Genomic DNA, 13041 nt, shown 5'->3' on the forward strand with positions numbered 1-13041 from the left:
TGCAATAAAGCTAAGAGCAAATGAGAAGGAATTAACTGGAGAAAATATTTTCCAGAAAATTCCGCTGATTATAATTTCATTTCTAAGCCGTAGAAAGAATGGATTCAATTTTATGAGAATAAGGGTCATTCTTAAATTGATAAATGGTCTAAAGACAATTCTCAAAGGATGAAACGAAGGATGTCTATAGCTGTATGGAAAAAATGCTCCACATCGTTATTAAACAGAGAAATGAAAATTAAAGCAGTTCTGATTCTTCACTTCAAATGAAGCAAAGATGATAAACAGGAAAAATAATAAATTGTGGAGAGACGTTTGGAAAGAGATAAAATAGTTATATAAGAATAACAGTAAACTTGTGAATGGTTTTAACCATTCTGAGAAACAACTGGTAATTATACAGATATTGTTAATAAACAGAGCATGGTTGTTGACCCAGCTAGGCCTGTATACAAAACAGATCAAACAAATAGGAAAAGTTTCTATATGTATAAAATATTTAGAATAGTTCTTCCTGTGTTAGAGAAAATATTGAAAACTAAGGGGATGCCCATCAGCTGTGCAATGGCTAAATAAAGCAGATGTTCCTAATCTGTGTTATGTAAACTTGGTTTAAAAAAAGCTGTTTTATAATTTTATTTCAATATACTTGACTTGTTTTATAATACTATGTACTATACAAGTTTAAAAATAATTCTGAGGAGTTCATGAGCTTCACCAAAAGGGTCTGTGACAAACAATAAAGGTTAAGAAGTCATAACTTATGGTAATACCAAGAGACATTTTAAAAAATTCAATGGCTGCAAAATCGAATATGTAATTAAATTACTCTTTCCCTGCAGGCACACCCAAACTCTAGTGTCAAGCTATAGGCTCCATGGAATAGTAACTAGAACATATGCTAAGGAAAGAAAATTTGAAGATGGATTGAGGTGTAGGGGATAATCATTGAAAGGTTTTGTAATTACCTAAGCATTTATTTCAGGAAGGGGTTTGCTCCACAATTTACCCACTTGCCCATTCTCACCTCAGAGTATATTGCATGGACTCACTCTGGCTGTCCTTATGTTAACCCTGGTATCCATGTTGTAGACTATCTAGCTGTTGCCGGGGCAAATAATATTTGAAATTCCAGATAGTGTGGACAGCCACCATGGGTTTAACCTTAGTTAAAATTTTCCTTCGTAACAATTCAACAAAATTCCTCCATGTCTCAAGAGTTTAGCAGCTAGGGAGAAAGGAAAACTATCAGAGAGACTGAATGATTGATCTAACAAAGGGAAACATAAAGAAACAAATAAATACTATGGAGTGAGATAATACAAGGATAAAACTCCAGAAAGAAGAGAATAATTGTGCAAAGCACAAGTATAAACCCAGACAGAATAGTCCTGAGAGAAATTAGGAAGCTTAGTTAAACAAAAAGTCAATGAATAACTAAAGTTGTGGTATAAATCACTGAGGACAGAAACCATGAAACCCAAGCAAAGTGGTGGATACCATGAAAAAAATTGCAGAAACAGAACTCAAAATTTAATGATGTAAAAGGAAATATTAAAATCTAGGTCAAAAGATGACACAATTTTTAAAAATCGTGAAATATTTATAATAAAACAAGCACCCTGTATAAGAAATTAAGATATAATCTGTACATCATTGGACTCCCAGAAAAAAAATCTTTTAAAAACTTTAAATGGTATGTTCCAAAAAGTTATAAGACAAATTTGCTCCCAAAATTTAGACCATAATGATAGTTAGGGAAGATCACTCACCATGAACCTAATCTTTCTAAGTACTAAGAATGTGGATCAAGGGACTGAGAGAGTGATTTACATATTATTTATGTGGCTTTAGTGAAGTTATCTAACCTCTCACACCCTTGGTTTCTTCATCTTTGCGGTGGGAATGATGCACCTACTTCCTACCTCAGAGACTGATGACTTTGTAGGCAGAAATAACTTTTACCAAATGAACAAGGAGTCAGAATACACCCTTTGGATAGGAACAACTGGGACATAATGGAAGGATAATATTTTGCTGAGTGAAGAGCAAAATGATAGTGATCATTTCAAAAGAGATAGAGCCCAAAGATCTATATTGGAGACTTTGCCCTGCCAGACATCTTAAACACTGCTTACTGATATGGATGAATGGAAATAAACCTACCTGTCTAAGATGTGCCAGGAGAGGTACCATGCTTAGCAGGAGCTTTAAAGAGTTTTCCTTATTTCAAAAAATTAGCAAATACAGGTTGGAGGGATGTGATGGAGGATCGAAGAAATGAGAACAAATGGGTGGAGGGAGTGTTAATAGGAGGGAGAGGGTCAGGGAAGTGAATGAATGATAAATTTATTGAACTCCAATATTAGAATTAGAGTGCTAGAGACTGAAGAAATCTTAGTAGGGATGTTGTGAGGCTCAAATGAAAGAATAAATGTATTTAACAAATGCTAAGCTTCGTATAAAAGTCAATCGTCATCATCATCGTCACCATCATCATCATCTTTACTATCATCACCATCACCACCATTATTATTACATAGTTACCAGGCCCCTGTCTGCTGATGTTATCATTCCTGAGCATTTGATATTGCACTTGTACTGACCTCAAATAACATTTTTAGAGCTATTGAGAGGAGTGATGGTAAATATTTAACAACTGGGCTCTCTGGAGGAGGGTGTGTGTGTGTGTATGTGTGTGTGTGTGTGTGTGTGTGTGTGTGTGTGTGTGTGTTAAAATTATGGACACGCAAAACTTTCAGTTTAATCTGCGTTGTTATCATTTTCTTTAATCTAGGCATTTCCGAAAAAAACTAATCAAGCCCTGATTTGTAGGGAATACTGATTTCTGAGGCTTAAATGCCCTCAGTGAAATTTTAATATACAAATTCTCATGAGCCAGTTCCCTATGACTTAGCACAGATAGGGAAAATGATTTGTCCTTCACACAGGCAGTCAGTAGTAGAGCCAAGACCAAAGCCTACCTCTTTCCTTCATATTGGGCCATCTCTAGCATTACACTTCATCAGACACAGGTAAATCATGAAGTCATTGAGAAACCCTGTAGAATTTTAATATACTAGGCAAGTGCAAAATTAAGTATAATAAATTTGAAAAGCCTCCCTTGCCAAGGCAAACCTTCTCCCAGTCACAAGAGAGGCTCATCACCATCCCCAAATCTGACAAGTCATCTTGAAGTCCTTTCACCATGTAATCAGTGAAACTGAGGGAAGAAGGGGTACAATTTGATTATTTGGCTTATAAACTACTTGCCACTCGAGGAAAATGGCCAAAAAAAGTAGGACAGGCAGAGACAAGATCTTAATGGAGGTTGGCAGAAGGAATTTAGCACACTGAAGTTTATCAACACACCCTGTCTCTGACTCTCATGATATGAGGCCATATAGGGAGGAGAAAGGGGAAGAGGACAAAGGGGATCAAGGGAATATAGATATACAATCAGAAATAACATCAAAGGTAAAGTCCAACTGCCATTTTATGGATGAACAAAATGACAGGAAGGAAGTGATGGGTCCAAAAGCAACCAGTCAGCAAATGTCTGAGGCAGAATTTTAATGCAAATCTTAAATCAAATCCAGTGATCCAGAGGATAGCTGAATGTATAGAGTACTGGTCCTGGTGTCAGGAAGATCTGAATTCAAATATGGACTCAGAAATTTTCTAGCTATATGGTGGGGGAAAGTCACTTAATTTCCTCACTCTCTCCCTTCTTTCTCTCTTTCCCTCCTTCCTTCCTTCCTTCCTTCCTTCCTTCCTTCCTTCCTTCCTTCCTTCCTTCCTTCCTTCCTTCCTTCCTTCCTTCCTTCTTTCCTTCCTTCCCAGTATACCAAGCTACTTTTCATGCCTAGTAAGTGAAACTCTCTATGTCTTGTATAGGGGAGTAATGAATATTAGAAACAACATTAGAGTTAGACACATGCTTCCATTCTTTTTCTGACATTTCATCATTGCATGACTTCTATTCAGAGGAACTCTGATTCAATAGAAACAATGATATAATTGAAGTCAGAGCATCTGGATTTTATTTCTCTCTCTACTAATTACTAGCTGTGTGACACAAGACAAATCATTTTATCTCACTGACTCCAGTTTCTTCCCTGTAAAATGGGAAGATTGCACTAGATTACCTCTCATTTCTCTTCCAGCTCTAAAACCAAGATTCTATGACCTTGGGAAAATCATTTAAACTCTATGAGCTCCAGTTTCCTCATCAATGAACCACTGATTTTATTCACATAGGGAAAACCCCTTTTTCCAGTGGAGTTTGGTACCTGTTCTGCAAGTTACAAAAACACTGTCTATAGTATTAGTAAGCTGAATGATTCACACAGGGTGACATCACCAGTATAAGTCACAGGTGACACTTGAACCCAAGTTTTCCTGACTTCAAGGTCTGCTTTCTATCCATTATGCGATGGGGTTTCTCTTACATACTTTTAGGAAATAGTTTTACAAATCTTCAAGATCTAAAAAATGTGAATCATTTGTTATATGAGTTAATAAAAACTAGAAAAAAGGTGAGATAAACACTGTTAAACTTTTCCTGTAAGTTACCTACAAGTTTTCAATGAATACATGCATATTGGTATACACATAATGTATGTATATAAATTATACGCATACAAAATATGTGTATATTAAAACGTGTACGTAAAATATACATGTGTAGGTGTATACATTCACACACACATGCTAAAAGGGTGGGTCAGACTTTACTTTTATAATGGAAGCAGGAGGAGAATCATCAATGGGTGACATTTGGGGCTTGTGGAAAGAGCATGGCACATAATTGAAAGATGTATATTTTGGGTCAACTTATTGCTAGTCATGCTTATTTAGGCAAGAATTTAACCTCGGATTATTAGTTTCTTTGTAAGTACACAAGTGATGATTCATGTACTTCATGCCTAAGAGAGTTCTTTCAAGACACAAATTAAATAAGTAGAAGATCTTTGTAATCATAAAATATTGCATAAATGTAAGTTGGTTTTTGCCTATTTAGCACTTTGCAATCAGTGGTGTTCCAATCATATCCTCTGGGGACGTTAGCTGAAAAACCTAGAAAAAGAACAAATTAAAAATCTCCAAGTAGATACCAAATTAGAAATACTGAAACCAAAGGAGACATTAATAAAATTGAAATTAAGAAAACTATTGAAATAAAAAATAAAACTAAGATTTAATTCAATGAAAAAGAGCAATAAAATTGATAAACCTTTGGTCAATTTGATCAACGAAAAAAGGAAGAAGAAAATCACATTACCAATATCAAAAATGAAAAAGCTGAACTCACAACAAGGAGGAAATTAAAACAATAATTAGCAATTATTTTGCCCAATTCTTTGCCCATAAATTCCACAATCCAGATGAGATGAATGAGCATTTTAACAAATACAGATTAACAGAAGAGTAAGTTGAATATCTAAATAACCCCATCTTGGAAAAAGTAATTGAACACGTTATTAATGAATTCCCTAGGGAAAAATCAACAGGGTCAGATGAATGTGCAAGTAAATTTCATCAAACATTTAAAGAACAGTTAATTTCAATGCCATATAGACTATTTGGGAACATTGGTGAAGAAGGAGTCACATCAAATTCTTTTTATCATATAAATATGTTTCTGATACCTAAACCAGGAAGATCCCAAACAGAGAAAAATATCATAGGCCAATTTCTCTAATGAATGTAGATGCAAAAAAAAAAAAAAATTAAATAAAGTATTAACAAAAAGAATGCGGCAACTAATCATGAGAATAATGCATTATGATCAGGTAGGATTTATACCAGGAATACAGGACTTGTTCAGTATTAGGCATACTATCAGCATTAATGACCATATCAACATCAAAACCAACAGAAACCATATGATTATCTCAATAGATGCATAAAGAGCTTTGGATAATATACAACAGCCATTTCTGTTGAAAACACTGGAGTGCTCAGGAATAAATGAAGCCTTCCATAAAATATTAAGTAATATCTACCTAAATACATCAGCAATAATAACGTGTAACAGGGATAATCTAGGGTGCATTTCCAGTTAGACCAGGTGTGAAACAAGGATGTTCATTATCACCACTGTTGTTCAATATATTATAAATGTTAACTTGAACAATAAGAGCAGAAAAAGAAATTCCGGGAGAGCAGGCAAAGAAGAAACTAAGTTGTCATTCGTTGCAGATGATACGATGTTATACTTAAAGAATCCCACCGAATCAAGTAAAAAACAAAACAAAACAAAACAACTATCTGAAATAACAAACAACTTTGGCGAAGTTGCAGGTTGCAAAACACACCCAGAAAAATATTCTGCATTTCTTTACATTACTAACAAAGCCCAATAGCAAGAAGTAGAAAGAGAAATTTCATTTAAAGCTATAACACTATAACATATAAGCTAACACACTATAACGTATCTGGGAACCTCCCTGCCAAAAGACACCCAGGGACATGAGACCAATTATAAAGCATTACAAATAACATCAGATCTAAGTAAGTGGAAAAACATCAGTGACAGTTCTACCTAAATTAATTTGTTTATTCAATGGCATACCAGTCAAACTACAAGAAAATTATTTCTTAGAGTTAGAAAAAATAATATCAAAAGCCATGTCGAAGAACAAATGGTCCAGAATATCAAGGGAACTAATGAAAAGGAAAGGTAGGCCAGGTGGTCTAGCCTTATCAGATCTCAGATTGTGTTATAAAGCAGCAGTCATCAAAACAACTTGGTACCGGTTAAGAAATAAAGGGGTAGACCAGTGGGATTGGTTAGATACTCAAGACACAGAAGAAAATGAATATAGCAATCTACCTTTTGATAAACCCAAGGATCCCAGCTTCTGGGATAAGAATGCACTGTTTGACAAAAATTAGTGGGAACACTTGGTAACAGTGTGGTGGAAACTGGACATAGACTAATACCTGGCACTGTACACAAGAATAAAGTCCAAATGGCTACATGATCTAGGTATAGAGACTGATTCTATAAACAAATTAGGGGAGCACGAAATAATGTATTTTTCAGATTTATGGAGAATGGAGAAATGTTTGACTAAACAAGAGATAGAGAACACTATAAAGTGAAAAATCGATAATTCTGATTAAATTAAATTGAAAAGTTTTTGCACAAACTAACCCCATGCAACCAAGATTAGGACAGAAGAAGAAAACTGGGGAAAATTTTTTTTGCAGCTACTGTCTCTCATAAAGGTCTCACTTCTAAAATATATGGAAAACTGAATCTAATGTACAGGAATGCAAGTCATTTCCCAATTGATAAATGGTCAAAGGATAAAAACAGGTATTTTGAGAGGAAAAAATGAAAACTATGTGTAGTCACATGAAAAAATGCTCTAAATCACTATTGAATAGAGAGATGCAAATCAAAGCATCTGTGATGGACCACATCACACCTATCAGATTTGCTAACATGACAAAACAGGAAGATGATAAATGTTGGAGAAGATGTGGGAGAGTTGGAATACTCATTCATCGTTAGTGGAACTTTGAGCCGATCCAACCAGTCTGGAGGACAATTTGAGATTGTCCCCAACGGGTTACAAAAATGTGCATACTCTTTGACCCAGCAATATCTCCTCGAGGACTGTATTCCCAAGAGGTTATAAATATGGGAAAGGGTCCCACAAGTACAAAAACATTTACAGTAGCTTTCTTTGTGGTAGCCAGGAACTGGAAAACGAGGGGATACATACCAGTTGGGGAATATCTGAACAACTTGTGGTATGAATGTAATGGAATGCTGTTGTGCTATAAGAATTGATGAACAGGAAGATTTCAAAAAGGCCTGGATGGATTTATATGTACTGATGCTGAGTGAAAGGAGGAGAACCAGGAGAACTTTATACACAACAACCACATTATGTGAGGAATTTTTCTGGTGGACTTAGTCCCTCATAGCAATGCAAGGACCTAAAAAACTTGTCAATGAACTCCTGAGACAAAATGCCTTTCATATCCAGCTAAAGAAGTATGGAATTGGTTCACAGAATGAAGCAGACCATTTTTTCTTGTGTTATGTTTTATTTTGTTTTCTTTTATGGTTTCCCCCATTCATTTTAATTCTTCTGTGCAACATGACTAAGGTACAATGCATTTAATAAGAATGTATGTGTTTAACCTATATAAGATTACACACAGTCTTAGGGAGAGAGGATGAAGGGAGGTGGGTACAAGGGGGGAATGGAGAGGGAAAAATCTGATATATATGGAAGCGATTGTAGAAAACTGGAAACAAATAAATTAATTAATACAGTTAGTGGTCTTGGTATGAGAATTCAATATTCCTGACTTCCTTCAAAGGAATCTTTTATCATAAAACTCACAAAATTAGTATATACTTAATAAATGTTTGTTGTTTGAGCAGGAAAGCACAGTTATATTTACTATTTTATACACACAATGATCACAATGTTTTTTGTTTTTTTTTTTTTACAATCGTTGAATTTTTCTTTTCTGCCAGAGAAGAAAGGACTGTAATTAAAATATTTACCAACAAAAAATTTCTCTTCTGGTAACTATACTTTTGACTTATGCAAGTATAATATCGTCTCCTTTGAAGGCAAACTCTGTGTTCCTCAGGATCAGATTATTTCTTTTTTAAAATTTTATTGAGGTTTTTAGTTTTAAATTACGTTCATTGCCTAAAATATCTCTTCCTTCTCTCATCCACAGAGGAACATCTTGTAACACAGAATAAAAAAGAAAAACTAATGCATCGGCTCTGTGGGCCGATGCAATACAATATACACAATACTACATATTCAGGGATGCATGTCTAAAACAGGGGTTCTTAGTCTGTATTGTGTCTTAGACCCCTTTGATGCTTTCTCAAATTTTTTTTTTAAATAATTGAAGAAATTTCTTTTAGAGGTTATTGAATATGTATTATACATACATGCATTTGTAAATATTTGCATATATGTGCCATGGTAATGGCTTGGCAAGCCGAGAGGAATACATCTTATACCTGTCCAGCAGGCAGCTCATCCTCTTGTGGAGCTCGCAAGCAAAAGAATGAGGCAGGAGAGTGGGTCATGAAGCAACTCTGATTTATTCAGGCAAGCACTCTGGTTATATAGATTCAGTATACATAAGCATTCCATCCACCTTCCTAGGACCTATCATATAGTATTTTATCATATATAGTGTAATCCCACACCCAGCACCCGGAACTGTACCTGGATATGCCATGTAGCACATGAATACCATACTCATACAATCTCAGGTCAAAACAAGGGTGGAGCCATCCCTTTCAGCTCCATCTTGTTCACCCTTCCCTGCACCGGATTCAGTTTACCTCATGTCCGTCAGTGTCGCGTCCTAAGTGGTGTGGCGGTCAGCACCCCTACAACTCCCCTTTTTTGTTTTAGACCTGGTGACCTTCACGTGCTTGAACATCTCTTATTTTGAAATGATTTTCAGTAAGCATCCACAGCGTATCTTGTACAGTTCGTGAGGCACATTTGATACAAATTAGTATCAGATATAAAACAATCAAAATAACGATACCCCTGACAATAACAGACCTAACCATTTAAACAATGAGGAGGAATGCTCAAAAAATTGCATCATATTTGAAACAAAATTTTCAGGTATCAATTTCTTCCTCCCCTGAGTATTTATAGTTGACGCCAATTTCTCCAACAGTTTCATTTCACTTGAAATGTTGGTAAGTGTTAAACCATGCAGTTGAGCTCTTATTTCTTCCCAATTGAATTCAGTATCATTATGCAATTTGTTCATCATGCACAAATGACGGTACCTATAATCACATCTTAAAGCCAATTTTGTTTCTAAGGTCTTTGTTTCTAGGTATCCCAATGGCTACAACATCAGATTTTAGCATTTGAATGGCCTGGTAGGATTCTTGATCCATCCTCAATTGTTCCCTAAATCCCATTGATACATTAAGCATTAATTCCTGAACATCGTGTGCATTCGCAATAGTATCTTGCATATTTCTAACACTTGCAGCAACAGCAACAGAGGATAATATGAAATCAATCAATAAAGAAAGTCCTAACACTACACAGGAAATGCATCTCTTGCTCTATGACCAATGTCTTGACTTATGGATTTTCCTAATTCTATTAAGCTATGTTCTGCCAGGCTCTCATACCATCCTCCCACATCCACCACAGTCAGGGCATACTTGGGTCTAGCGACAATAAACAACACACCGTTCGTGTTGAAAACTATACATTCTTGTGTGTCACAACTAACACATGTGAGATTGAAAACATTGGTATGAATATTATAGTGTGTTAACGTTGAACCATTTCCGGTTTTATCCCAAAGGAAAACATCTTTTCCCAAACACACTTGGCCCTGCAAGGTGACATTATTCGTCACATCTATATCCCCTTCCCTGAGACTGGAATACGAACTTGTTCCCAACTTTTTAACTACTAAAACTTCAAGGAAAAATTAGTGGAGATACATTTTAGTGGCACTATACATTTCCCTATCTTCTTAAACATATTCAACATAATCTAAACATGTCTTAAAAGAGTAGCTCACATTTACATAGTACACTGAGGTTTTATAAAGCACATTCTTTACAACAGAACAGAGAACTTTGGCTATGGAATTGATTGATGTGAGCCAAAGAAAAGTTTTGTATTTAGTACCAGAGATCTACAACTGGACATGACTTTTGAGATCCTCTTTCTAACACTCTCACTGAAGAATAATCAACTTGAAGTCCAGAGAGTTGGAATAACTTCACTGTGACCACATGGGAAGTCAGCAGCAGAGCTGCTCAAATTCAGGTCCTCCAATTTCAGAGAGTGTTTGGTTCTTCCTACATTTCGTTCTCACTGCCTAACTGCCTAATTGACTGAATACATGCTTTCACTTAACTAAGCCTTAATTCCCTCATTTGAAAAATGAAAGTTTTTGGACTTTATGAAGTCTCTTTCAGACTTCAACTTCTATTATCCCAGGTAGGTAGTGCAGATTTTATCATGTCCATTTGGAGATCTGAAAACTTAGCCTCAGAATTACTCTGCAAACTTTTTATCCTAGATCTGAATCTATATCTCTTGATATAGATATATCTCTTGATATCCTAGATCTGAATCTATATCTCTTACCACAGATCTTTCACAGTGCTGATTATAAATCATCCTAATTTCTTATTTTATTTCCATCTTTTCCCTCACTGAGGTGAATTTCAGACAAATAATGCTTCCACTGTCCCACACCTTCGCCTGTGTGAGGAACAGCATGTCAGAACATGTGGACTCCTGATTGTAATCCCTAGCCAACTATATCAATGCCTTATCCTGCCCACTAATCTAGTAGGAAATGAATTGTTCTCCTTAATGAGAGTCATGGGTACTTCCACCACCTAACCATTGTTCCCTTCCTCTACTTTCTCAGTCCCTTGCCTCCTCTTCCTCCCCCAGGCCCCAAATACTACATTCAGAATTTGCTGAGGAAAGTACGTGGTTAAAAAACAAAATTTTAATGAGTCCCCCTGTGATTCAACTGCCAAGGGGTAAATTCCTGAATCATCTGACACTAGATAATGGTCAGTGGAAATGCTGGATTCCTTTGACTTGCATCTGTCATCTCCACTGACAAGATTTCGGCTACAAATACTAATACTGCCTGTTCCCCATGACCATAATTTTTGGGAGGCCAAGCTCTAAAATTTTAAGGTAAGTACTGATAGATGAAATTGTGGAATGAGAGATGCAGAAATGAAACCCATGCCCCACCCTAATAGGGTCATAGTAGACAATACTATTGATACTACCATATCTTCGAATGCTGATTATTTTCTTAAGATTAAATTCATTTCTTTTTACTTCAGAACAATTATAATTTATAGAATCTACATTTTTTTTTTTGCAGGGAAAGATTATTCTGTTAAACATACTTCCTCAATTTAGAGAAAATAATAAAAAAAAATACTTCCCCTATCACTTACTTTATGTGTGATACTGGACAAATCACTTAGCTTCTCTCAACCTTAATTTCCTCATCAGTAAACTAATAGAGTTGAACTAAGGGATGCCTAAATTCCTTCTGGCTCTAAATCTGTGATTTTGTAATCACTTTCCAGGGATGCTTTAAGGGAGAATACTTCCACTGGGAAAGAAATTGAAGAAGTAACATGTAGGATCATTGGATTATCAAATGATAAGGTCAGTGGTGGAAAGGACATAGAGTCCACATAGTTTGACTCTTCACATTTTACAAATAAGGAAACTTAATACCAAAAGGATAAGGTGCTTTGATTCCTTCTAAATTAGGACTCTATAGGTACGTTCACGAATACAAGTGCAATACAGTACAAAGAGTGTTAGAGTTGGAAGGAAATTTATGGAAATTGTAACATTCTTCCTCATTTTACAAAAGCGGATATTGAGGTTCAAAGGAATATTTGATTTTCCCAAGGATATCACAGTAGTAAAAAGAGTCAAGATTTCCTTGATATGGATACTTCCTCTAAGAACATGTTACATCCCTTTTGTGCCTCAGTAAATAAACAGCCTTCAAAAGTTGCTGTTGTAAACAAAGAAAAAAAACATTCAAAAAAACACACACAAAAATCCTTGCCTCCTGACCCATCAACTTTCTAGTGATAGGCTTCTCCAATTTAGCCAGTACTAGGCAATTTGATACATAATTAATTGCAAGACTCATTTTTAAAGCCTTTAAAATTCAGTAGAAAATGTCAGAGCTTGTGGTCACTTAGTACAGACTAGTAGTCTGTACTTCATATCACTTTGTGACATGAAGAGGGAAAATAATGATATAAAATAAACTTTACCTCAAACTTACTTTCTGAAAATATCTTGATTAAACAGTTGAACAGTAACCTAACTATGTAGTTTTTTTAGGTTTAAATAAATTTCAGTGAGTTTTTCTCTAAGATGAAATGTTCTATCCTTTTTATTATTATATGTAAGTGTATATTACATAGCTGATGTAAAATAGTATTTAGAGGTTCAGTTAAATCTGTGATTTCATTAGTATTTGAAA

The 13041-nt window shown here is 35.4% G+C and overlaps 1 protein-coding gene across 2 annotated transcripts in view; it reads left to right on the forward strand.

Moving 5' to 3' along the window:
* The window catches only part of LOC140513380 (olfactory receptor 4Q2-like), a 90314-nt gene that overhangs the window by 71171 nt on the left and 6102 nt on the right, over positions 1-13041 (forward strand). Inside the window, exon 2 of one of the 2 annotated variants that reach the window (XM_072623033.1) lies at positions 12119-12200. The exons of the other annotated variant lie outside the window; for it this stretch is intronic. The gene's annotated coding sequence lies outside the window, so the exon portion shown is untranslated. The remainder of the gene's footprint in view (positions 1-12118; positions 12201-13041) is intronic. 2 annotated transcript variants of the gene reach the window in all.

This window comes from Notamacropus eugenii, chromosome 7, assembly GCF_028372415.1.
Source record: "Notamacropus eugenii isolate mMacEug1 chromosome 7, mMacEug1.pri_v2, whole genome shotgun sequence".
In the NCBI taxonomy this organism is placed as follows: domain Eukaryota; kingdom Metazoa; phylum Chordata; class Mammalia; order Diprotodontia; family Macropodidae; genus Notamacropus; species Notamacropus eugenii.